This window comes from Taurulus bubalis, assembly GCF_910589615.1.
Source record: "Taurulus bubalis genome assembly, chromosome: 17".
In the NCBI taxonomy this organism is placed as follows: domain Eukaryota; kingdom Metazoa; phylum Chordata; class Actinopteri; order Perciformes; family Cottidae; genus Taurulus; species Taurulus bubalis.
In genome coordinates this window covers 5,178,805-5,189,423 of record NC_136605.1, presented here as the reverse complement: position 1 = coordinate 5,189,423, position 10,619 = coordinate 5,178,805, and positions in this window count along the sequence as shown.

Genomic DNA, 10,619 nt, shown 5'->3' with positions numbered 1-10,619 from the left:
GAAAAGAAGTAAAACGATCCTGGGAAAACCTTTTTCTCCCCTTCCTGTTTCACAGACGAAGACTTGGAACTGGAGTTTAGAAAGATTATCTTGATCCCCAGACTTTCTTATCCCCCTTTCCACTCAGGGCTTCCGTACACATTACAATGGTGTTGATCCTAAAGGTTTGATGAGCCACTTGATTGCGCATTGAGCAACTTCCCTCAACGTTAAACAAAATAGTTTTGAAGAACAGAGAACCGGTGTGTTAGAAGTATGTGTCATTTTACATCCACAAAAAAATATAAACAAGTCCAAAATATACTCTCATTTGTTCAACGCCACTGCTGGTGTTATTTTTACTCTTTCCCCCCATCTATGTTTAAAATTGAGCAGTCCTGTTCAAAGTCACAGCTATGGCATCCGCTACGTCTCTCATTGCAACATGGAGAGCATCCATTACTGAGCCATTAGTTTACATAATTTGTTATTCCCAGCATCGCTCACAATCTTGCCTCTGTTCAGCCCTTCCGCTCTGAGAGGAGAGACCGCAGGTCAAGCAAGGATAGCAGGCTGAAAATATTGAGTAGAAACGCCCTAAATTTCACTAGTGATTCAAATTAAACTCTTGTTGAAGGAAGTACTGTTTTTTTTGTAATCCCCTCCAGTCAGAGGTGTTTTCTCCCTAACTGCTCACCGGTCCTTGGCAGGAAGGAGGGAGTCGAGAAAACCAGAGAGCGTGACTCACATCTCTCACTGACAAAAAACACACAAACATCTGGAAGCTGGAATCACATATAAATAAAGTTTGATCAAACAAAGTTAAATCAGAAGATGTCGACGACGAGAGATGGTGTGGAATTTGGCTTTGAGAGAACCCCCCCCCCCCCTACCCCCTACCCCCAAACTCGAATGAGGCCGGAGCGATGAGTAAACAGTGCAGAATTACTCACACCAACTCTTTAATTTGATCAGGGACATGCGAGTCAAAGGGCGAACAACATGTTGTGTTGCTCCAACACATTTGCTGTCGGTTTGCGATCGCGGAATAAAGGACTTAACCACTTTGGGGATTACAGCATTACATAACACAACACCAGGAACTTCAGACAAAAGCAGAAAAGCAATGTCAAGCGATACAGCCAGTGTGTTTCTGTTGGAACCGGGAAGCTGGTACGCATTTCCAACACTTTCAATTGGCACACAAACATCTCAGTAATTGCCCCCATGCAGCACATGTTTGGCCCCTTTTCAAACAAACACCTTTCCCTCTTACTGGAAACAAAACTGAGTAAAAAAAAAGAAGAAGAAAAGGTTTATGTGTGAAAATTAATGAGGCCTGTGAGTGAGAAGAGACAAGAGGTGGGAATTCATTGGAATCATGTTTCTTTCCCGTTTGTGCGCTAAGTGTGGTTTCCTTCTAACAGAGGATGACAAACACCAATGAGATGACACTACTAGACGCTGTTTATGCTGAACATCACGATTCAAGATGTTTTTACTGTCATATGCACAGATAACAGACAGTTATTTTATACAATGAAAAGCTTATTTTGCTGGGCCCTCCTAACACACAGAATAATAAATAAAAATAAGGCACAAAATATAAAAGATATAACAGTATTGCGCAAAAATATGATAATAGTATTGCTCAGTGTTTAAAGTGTGAAAGAACTTCACTTTGAAGTAACATAGTATCAATTTAGGGCAGAATATGCACTTGTATTTGTGTAAAAATGAACTTATTAACTCCGTTGCTGGTAAAAATGTATTTATAGCGGGAGTGGATTTTAGAGTCACTGATAAAATACTACAAATAATATCACAATTAAGTGTGAAAGACACGGACTGACTCCAGATAAACAGGAAATCAGCAGTGGAGGACCCACAACTGGGAAAGCAATCAAACTAAGTCCATCTCAGGCTTTCGCAGAAGGAGAAGCCGGCGAGGCAGTGTGTTGTTCTTCACAGGGTTTGATCGGCCCGTGTTTGGGGTCTGGGACATAATCAGTGTGCAGTATCTCCCCAGCCGCTACTCATACAAAGCAACGAAGCATTTGTGCCGGTCTACGAGTGGAGCTGGATCTAATCAGAGGGCTTGGTGGGGGAAGGCCAGGCAGAGCTGATTAGGGAAGTGGGAACAGGTGGCTGGATGGGTGTGCAGTCAGGTGATGGGAAGAAGAGGCACAGTCTGAGGGTATCCGATGGACGGATGGAAAATGGTTGGTGTGTTTATGGAGAGACAAATAAAGTGTGACACCTCACCTCCACAGGGCATTTTTCTCTCCATTGTTTAAGAATATTAATACTATACATAATATTAGTTCTAAAAATAACCAGTGTGTTCAGCGAATGTGACACTACCCTGGCTGGCGGCCTCAATGATATTTAACAGAGCAGGACGCGAGCGTAATCTGTGTCCCCAGAGTCCTTATGTTCCCCAGCTCACTATCCACTTAATATGACACATAAAGGAGACCTTTCAATGGGTCATGTGTTCAGTGTGTGTTTTCCTTGAATCAACATATAGAAATAACCCACCAACTAATAGCCTATTGATGTTATACACTTTAAAACCTACGCCCTCAAAGTTGAGGATAGACAGTTTCCTTGAGTTTCGACATTCAAATCTCAACAGTGGTTGAGTGGACTTTTAAAACCGTTCAAGCTGCATTTGAAACGTGCAACTCCCTTCGTTCTTTTTGCGATTTGACCAGCAAATATTAGCAATGTCTTACGATAGAGTGCTGCAAGAATGAGTTGGAAAACCTGGAAGTGAGTCGGCATTTTTGCGCTACAAAAATACGTCAGACAGAGCGGCTAACGTTAGCTTGCACACCGATACGGTCACCAAACAACAACAAATACAACACAGTGAATGTGCAAGTTGTGTACGTGTTTTTTATTTTTTATTTTACATTACCTGTAACATCCAAAAATAATGTGGTATATAATGCCGCTGCATTTGGTTAAGTTGCTAGTAGCGTCAAGCTAGTTAGCCAGACATGCTAACAGTTGCGGTTTACGTTAGTGCAGACAAACACAACGATTCTGAAATTTTCTTGATGAAAGCTTGACTTAGCAAACTTGTTGTAAGGAAGATCAGTAGTTGTCTGTTAGTCGTCTAATGTCTAACCATTTATATATTAATAATGCATTTGTCTAATTAGAGGCCCAAAGTAACAGGAAAATTCAAACCACAACATTCATAATTGAACCAAAAAGGAGTGTTTGAGCAGAGAGCAGATTTATATAATTATGTTCATCAGAAATTGATGAGCTAATCATCTTGTTTCTGTGTTGCCTGGCACATAATTAACATTTCACTATTTGCAGTGTGCACCCCCCCAGCTACTCCTTTTCATGCATCCCCAGAGTTCAGCGAGCATCAGCACAAATCAATATCGTCTGGCGGAGCTGAAAGCTTGTTAGATACAGGTCTGTAAATATCACGGAAATGGCTTTCATCCCACTCCTTCCACCCACAAGGTTCAGACTCCGGTTTGCCAGAATGAAGCGCGCTTGAGTGATTTCTTGTGAAGTGATTTTTTTTTGCAGAAAATAACGGCTGGTGTCCAACAGACTTCGAGTGAGGTCTGAAGAATAACAGACGATGATGTGTAGGATTCTTTCTCTATTTTTAGGAGACGAGGATAGAACCCATCCCACTGACACTGCTGTGGTGCATCACAGTATCTCTTTTTATGGACATTGTCAAGTAATTGTAATCATTGAGAACAGATGAGAAGTGTGTGTGTGTGTGTGTGTGTGTGTGTGTTTCTAAATAACAGAGGCTTGTCAGTAATAACACTCATGTTACATCATTATTAAGCCAGTGCTAATATTGTATAATTCCTATCCGGATTGTGTGAAATATTGGATTTTATTTTCAAATTCTGTCCTATTATTGTCATATACATTCTATTAATGTGTTGATCAAATGTAACGACAACGCAAGCACAAGTGAAAACCAGCTGGGCAGTAGAGGACTTGATGACAGAAAATTTCCAGCCCTGAATCCAGAAAGTTGTGCTTGAAATAGAGCACATTAATGGGACATTAATGGGACATATCCAGATGGCAATCCATGGGAGCAAGGGCCACATGGTGACTCAAGAGTTACGCGAAACCCTTGGTGCTCTCTGTGGCGTGAGTGACATTAACGGAGCCATTAAAAAGCAGTAGATGAGATGCTAATGCATTTCTTTGTCGTCCAGCTCCAGTGATCACAGACGTTTGGATCTTTACAGGCTGCGGTCGATCAGCGTTCACCTTTCCAGATGGTGGTTACTACCGCAGCAACCTGGCAGAGATCCATTGAGCTTAACGAAAAAGGGGATCGTCATTTCTCCCTGTGCCGGCTCGAGCCGAAGTGGCTGCCCGCGCAAGATGTGACGATGCTGCACTGATGCTTCCCTGCAGGAGAGCTGCATGTTCCCACCAGCACTGCCTGTTGCCTGTACGTTCTTTTCAAGAATGTGTTACAAGTGCAACAAAGCACACTCCTGACCCGATGTGAAACAGACATGAAACTTTCAGCCTCGTCTGTTCAAAGGCAATTTAAATCTAGTGTGGGACTGAGGACTGTCGCTAACAATGGAAACGACTGTAAAGAAAGGCACAGAGAGTAAATGCCTTAAAACCAATTCAAAACTGTAAACTGTATTTCATAGCTTATTTTATGAAAATAAGCCCCAAACTGCTGTATTTGGATGTATTGAACACCAAAAATAATATATAAGTGAAATATATGGTTTGGTATATGAAAAAATTAAAATGTCACAGATGTGCGCAAATGTGCCCCAATGCAAATTTTGGAGTCCTCTCCTGAATGTTCACTGTACTAAACCCTCTAAAACTTTGTTCTGCTTCACTTTATCAAAGTCAACCTTTGCAGAGAGAATGTTCACATATTGAGCTATGATGTGGGTTAGAGTTGGACCTTACAGCTGCATCATTTCAAAGAAATTATCATCCTGAAAGTGATTTTTCTATAGGCGGACCTGAAACCTTTTCATTTTTTCTGTGTGTCATCTTCATTTACTCTTAACCAGTAACATATAGACTGATATTTACACATCTGAACAACATCTCACATGTGTAGCCTTTTATTATAACACCAAAATTATTCAAAAAGCCCTAGTGGTTGCAGAGATACACTCTTTTTAGTTTGGGTATGCAATTTTTCGAGCAGAGGTCTAAAAATATAAAACGATTATTTAGAATTTACTTCATGTCTGATTTTTACACGTCAGTCCATTTCCTTTCAGCTAAACGCTAAATGCTCTGTCCATTCCCATAAACTAAATTCATCGGAAGTTCACCGTCAAATGTTAAGACAATTTCTCAAATACGTACAATTCTCTTCTACCAAAGAAATTAATTTCCGCAAACACATCTCCGGGACTCGGCCCCCCGACTGCAGAACGGATTGTACCGCCCCGCTCTGTTTACATGAGAACGTGGACCGAGCGAGGAAGCTGTGTGCATCAATGTGCTGCTGTTTTCTCGGTCAAGTCTGTTTAAGACTCCAAAATACCCACTATAAACATATCGACTCCCGAGGGACGTCAAAGACAAACACTTGGTTTCTCTGGGAGCGAAAGTGGTGTTTTCAGCAGCAGTTACAGATGCAGCATGGTGACTGCATAAACAACGTCAAACACGGACAGATAAGAGGGATGTGTGTGATATGAATCTGTAGATTAAAATCAGCAGCTCACAGCCTGGTTTCCACTGAAGTATTTTCTCTTTGTGTTTTGTGTACATATAAAACAGGAGTATTGCTGATCTAAACAGGGGGCCGCGAATGTGGGAGCAAGTGACAAAAAGCGAGGTTTCTTTTCGCCTCAGGTTGGACAGACAGAGGTAGGTTGCATCTTGATGGGAGCTGGCCGGCCCCCTCACACAACCCGCGATGATGGACGACATCCTGGAGGCGTCGTGAGGAGGAACGGTGCCAGACTGCTGAGTCTCGCCTGCTCAGCGTCTCCGAGTGCGTTCTTCTTAAAAGATGACAGATCGGGTCATGGCGTGGGGCTGAACGGACTGAAAATAGCTATCTCTTCCCGCATCATAGTTCAACTGAAATAGCTTCACTCGACGTGACGGCAGGCTGCAGCTGCACTTTTTTGAGTTTTGTTTGACTGGACTAGTCAAACACAAAGTGAACTTAAAACTTTATTTGAATCGTTACATATATGAAAAAGATATGGTCTCTGCATTTGAACCAAAGTATTGGACAAGGTTAAAATAACCCCAATGTTCCTTGGGGTCATCCTTGAAGGACGATATCGGAACACAGACGATGTCTGAAAACCAAATATCATTGCTGTGGAGACCTATGCCAATCGGATGGTGACGCCAGAAGAAAAGTCAATGGGAAAACACACAGAATAAAGTTCATCGGGCTTCATCCGCTGAAGGAACATGAATGTCTGCACAGAAAGTTCATGGCAATCCCATCAAATAGTTTTAGATCTATTTAAATCTGGACCAAGCATGTCATTTATTTGTCTGATTGATTAGGTGAAAATGAATTTGTTTTTTACAGTCTAAGTCACAAATATAGGATATAGACTGTAATCTGACCTCAGATTCAACCTGAATATCACATTCCACTTCCCCACACACCCACACAGTAACCTGCTGGGCTTCAAGGCATTCAAATGGGGGTGGACTTCCTTTGAACTATGTTCCAAAGCAGCACGCAGAGAGACAGAATAACTGGAAAATTATTAACTGGAAATATCTTAATTTTCCTCAATCGAGCCCACAACATATTCCATGTCCGCTTAAGTGCCAAACTGCGCAAATGTTGGGACGTTAGTAGAACACATTTTCCTGGCACACAGTTGTAGCAGACACACAACTCAAGCACTGTCTTACATGAGGATTGAATAAATCCAGAAAGCTCCTTCATCATCCCCTCATCCATACTGAGTTAATTTACCACCGTGCAGTACAAATATGTTCTGTGTGAAGAAGTTAACCGTAACATGGATCTGTTTGGAACCTATTCATCTGCGGTTTGAGGCTGACTTATCATGGGAGAAATCCTACTGGAGGTAATGACCACATGAGAATGAAATGGGAGGCACAATTAAAATGTTCACGTTCTCCACAATGAAAATGTTAATAAAATAAAAAACAACTGTACTTTAACAAGACTTTGTCTGTGTCCAAAAGCATTCACTCCTCACTACAGGATACACATTATTTACTATATATATATATATATATATATATATATATATATATATATATATATATATATATATATATATATATATATATATATATATATAATAAACTCCATAATGAGCATTTTTGATTTTGCTGTGTGATTTTGAGGTGTTTGTTTAACTGTACTTTTCACATCTATAAAATGTTCGTACTCTTTTTGTTTCATCGTGGGCTTTTTTCGGCACATTATAGACATATATTTGGATACTCAAATAGAATGGTGGATAGGACATGTAGCGTATTTTAAAGCAAACAGAGTCGTCACGCTCTGTGAGGATGTGATTACATGCTAACAATGCTAATGTGCATGTTTATATACACTTTAATATACACTTTTAACATACACTTTCAAATGTAATAACATACTTGTTTTCACTTACTCATAATATCTAAGTTTGTTTATCATACTTTATTGAAAATGTTCATATTTTCTATTTCTAAATGATGTATTTTACTATTGCACTGTTTATTGTCACGGATGAATCACCAAACCAAATTCCTTGTAGCTAGCAAACATACTTGGCAGTAAACCTTTTTTTTTAATGATGTTTTCGCAGGTTTAATTTTCACCATTTTAGTTAAGCGTGCTAGCATGCTAACATTTGCTAAACATGAAGTACAGCTAAGGCTATTGGAAATGTCATCAGTTTTGCAGGTATTTGGTCATAAATGGGACGTGAAGGGATCACCAAGGTTCTTACAATACTTCTTTTACATTACATTACATTAAGCTGACGCTTTTATCCAAAGCAACTTACATGTTTGCTCTATACACCGCAGACACAGCAACAGGGAGCAATTAGGGGTTGAGTGTCTTGCTCAAGGACACAGGACTGCCGGGGCGCGAATCACCAGGCCTCTGATTGAAAGACAGGCGTACTAATCACTTAGCCACAGTCACCCCCACTACTTCTTGAGAGGGAAATGAATGTTTGTACCGGAATGTTGACCCAAAGCATCCAGCCGTTGTTGAGATATTTCTCTCTGGACTAAAGAGGATGACTGACAGAAAAACATTGTCAGCCCGAGCACAAAAAAACCTAATCAGTCAAACACTTGACTCGGAGTCGTAAATCAAGTCAATGGTGGGTTTTGCAGGCCAAACCTTGAACGTCCATGCCCGACTCCAGAGTGAGTGCTAACATGTTGTGAGCTCAGAGGAGTCGCCGGGTGGTCTGAACAGCGCACAGACAGCACTGTTCCTCCACCATCATCCATCACTTTCATCTGTCAACAAGCCCCTCTTAAATGTGTGGATGAGGCTCCAACTGATGTGTCGGGCTGATGGATTTCCAACAACTGAGGCGCATCTTGTTAAACAAGTGCAGATTTGTGTTATTTGTATTTTTGCAAAAGAGGAGGACACTGCTCAGAGCGTACAGAGGAAGTCAATATAGAGGCCATTTTCACAGTATCCATTTTGGCATGTCACTGCAGGGTAAACACAGGTGTAATTAATAACACTAATTGTGGTCCTGTTCCATTTAGGTGGGCCGGGGCGCTGGGCATGCTGGATCACTGGAATGACTGTGATACACTACGTAGAACAGGACTAATAATTAATTAATGAATCAGTTACACTTGTGTTTACCCAGCTGTCAAAATGGCTGCTGTGTGAAGGACCTATTTTATTAGCAATTGTCTGACCACTACAGTATTGTTATGCTTTTTTTAGTCGGTTTAGTCTGTAGCTGTTTGCTAAACTGCCCAGAATAGTGTTGTTTGCGTAATTCTGCGTGCGTTCTCGGATATGTTGGGTTATTCGTATGTGACTTTGCAGGCTAACAATAGGTCCAGTTGGGACATGTATGTGGCACCTCAGGGGTCCGGGTCAGATCTTTCCCTGTTTCCCAGTGTTCCCCTCTGAATTAGCATCTCAAGATTCAAAACAAATGTCAACGAGAAAATTTGGTATGAAGATGGAGGAGGCCCAAAGGGGCCAGAGTTCCTGATACAGATTAACTTATTAAAATATTTGGATCCATCAGTCCAGACGCTTAATCCCCTCGATGTGGCTCACTGGATGCGTGCGGACAGAAAATAGTTTAAAGGTGGGTCACTCTCGCACCAAAAATGGATGTGAAAGGTTCATGAAGGTTGATCGACCTATAAAGGACTTGCAAATACTTTTTTTTCTCAGCATCCGACATCTGATGCAGCTTCATAGCTTTACATCCAGTTTGACCTGGAGAAATATTCTGCACCCGATCAAAACACTGTATGTTTCTTCATTATTGGAATCATTACAGTGATTCAAAGACTTATCAAATTAAAATAACGAACAGGAATGTGGTTGAAATATGATTATAGTCAGGATAATTCAATTCCTGCCCACTGCTATTAGACTTTTGAATAAATCCCCTCTGGCCAGATCCTCCGTCAATCGATTCAACATCAACATCAATAGCCCTTGCACCGCTTTTGCTGTTTGTTAGTCACTGTACATACTTATATACACACTATATACACTTCATATGCACTGCACATACTTTGCATTTTCTTGATTGTTTAATTTCCTAAATTAATATGGGCAGCCAATTGGTTGTATATATTGAGTTTTGTTGTATATTGAGTATTTTCATTCCGATATTTGTTCTATGTAACCTTGCTTACTACTGTAACAAAGACATTTCCCCATGGGGATGAATAAAGTATCTGTCTGTCTATCTATCTATCTATCTATCTAGTTAGATAGATAGATAGATAGATAGATAGATAGATAGATAGATAGATAGATAGATAGATAGAGCTAGCTAGCTCATAATGAAAACTTCCTGTACATGTTTGGCTAAGTAGTAGGCTGATATCATTAGGCTCACTTTATCAATTACTTTCTTTCTAGCTGAAAGGTGGGTAGGGGTTACCAGAGACCCAGATGTGTTACGTGCTGCTAGCTAGACCAACCACAAACAACAAAACCCGAAGACTTTATAGGACGGACATCGTTTGGGCTGGCTGCTATTAAGGCTGCTGCTTAAGCTAGCTAGCCGCTGATGCCCCAAACAAACAACCCACTGCTAGCCTTCAAGTTCTCTCCTCAGTCAAATTACTTTTTTATTTCACGAGCATAGCCTAGACACTAATAAAGAGCCAACGCCCAGTCAGTCTCGTTTTCGGTAACATTATGGGGACTTGGCCCCAAGTTGCTAATTTTGGTCAACAGCTCCCGCTTTGTGTTGGTTTAGCTGATTAGCTTGTGACACACAGAGCGACGGGGGTAATTGGAGCTGTATTGAGCTCGACTAAAGAATCTCATGCTGTGAGGCTAAATGCTGTAATTTCCCTGATTGTGTTTACAGGGGCAAAATACTGTATACTGTATATTAACATTGGCATGCTAGTGACCAGCTTCCCAACACCTCGACACACAACATACACTGCTTTTTTCCAAGCAC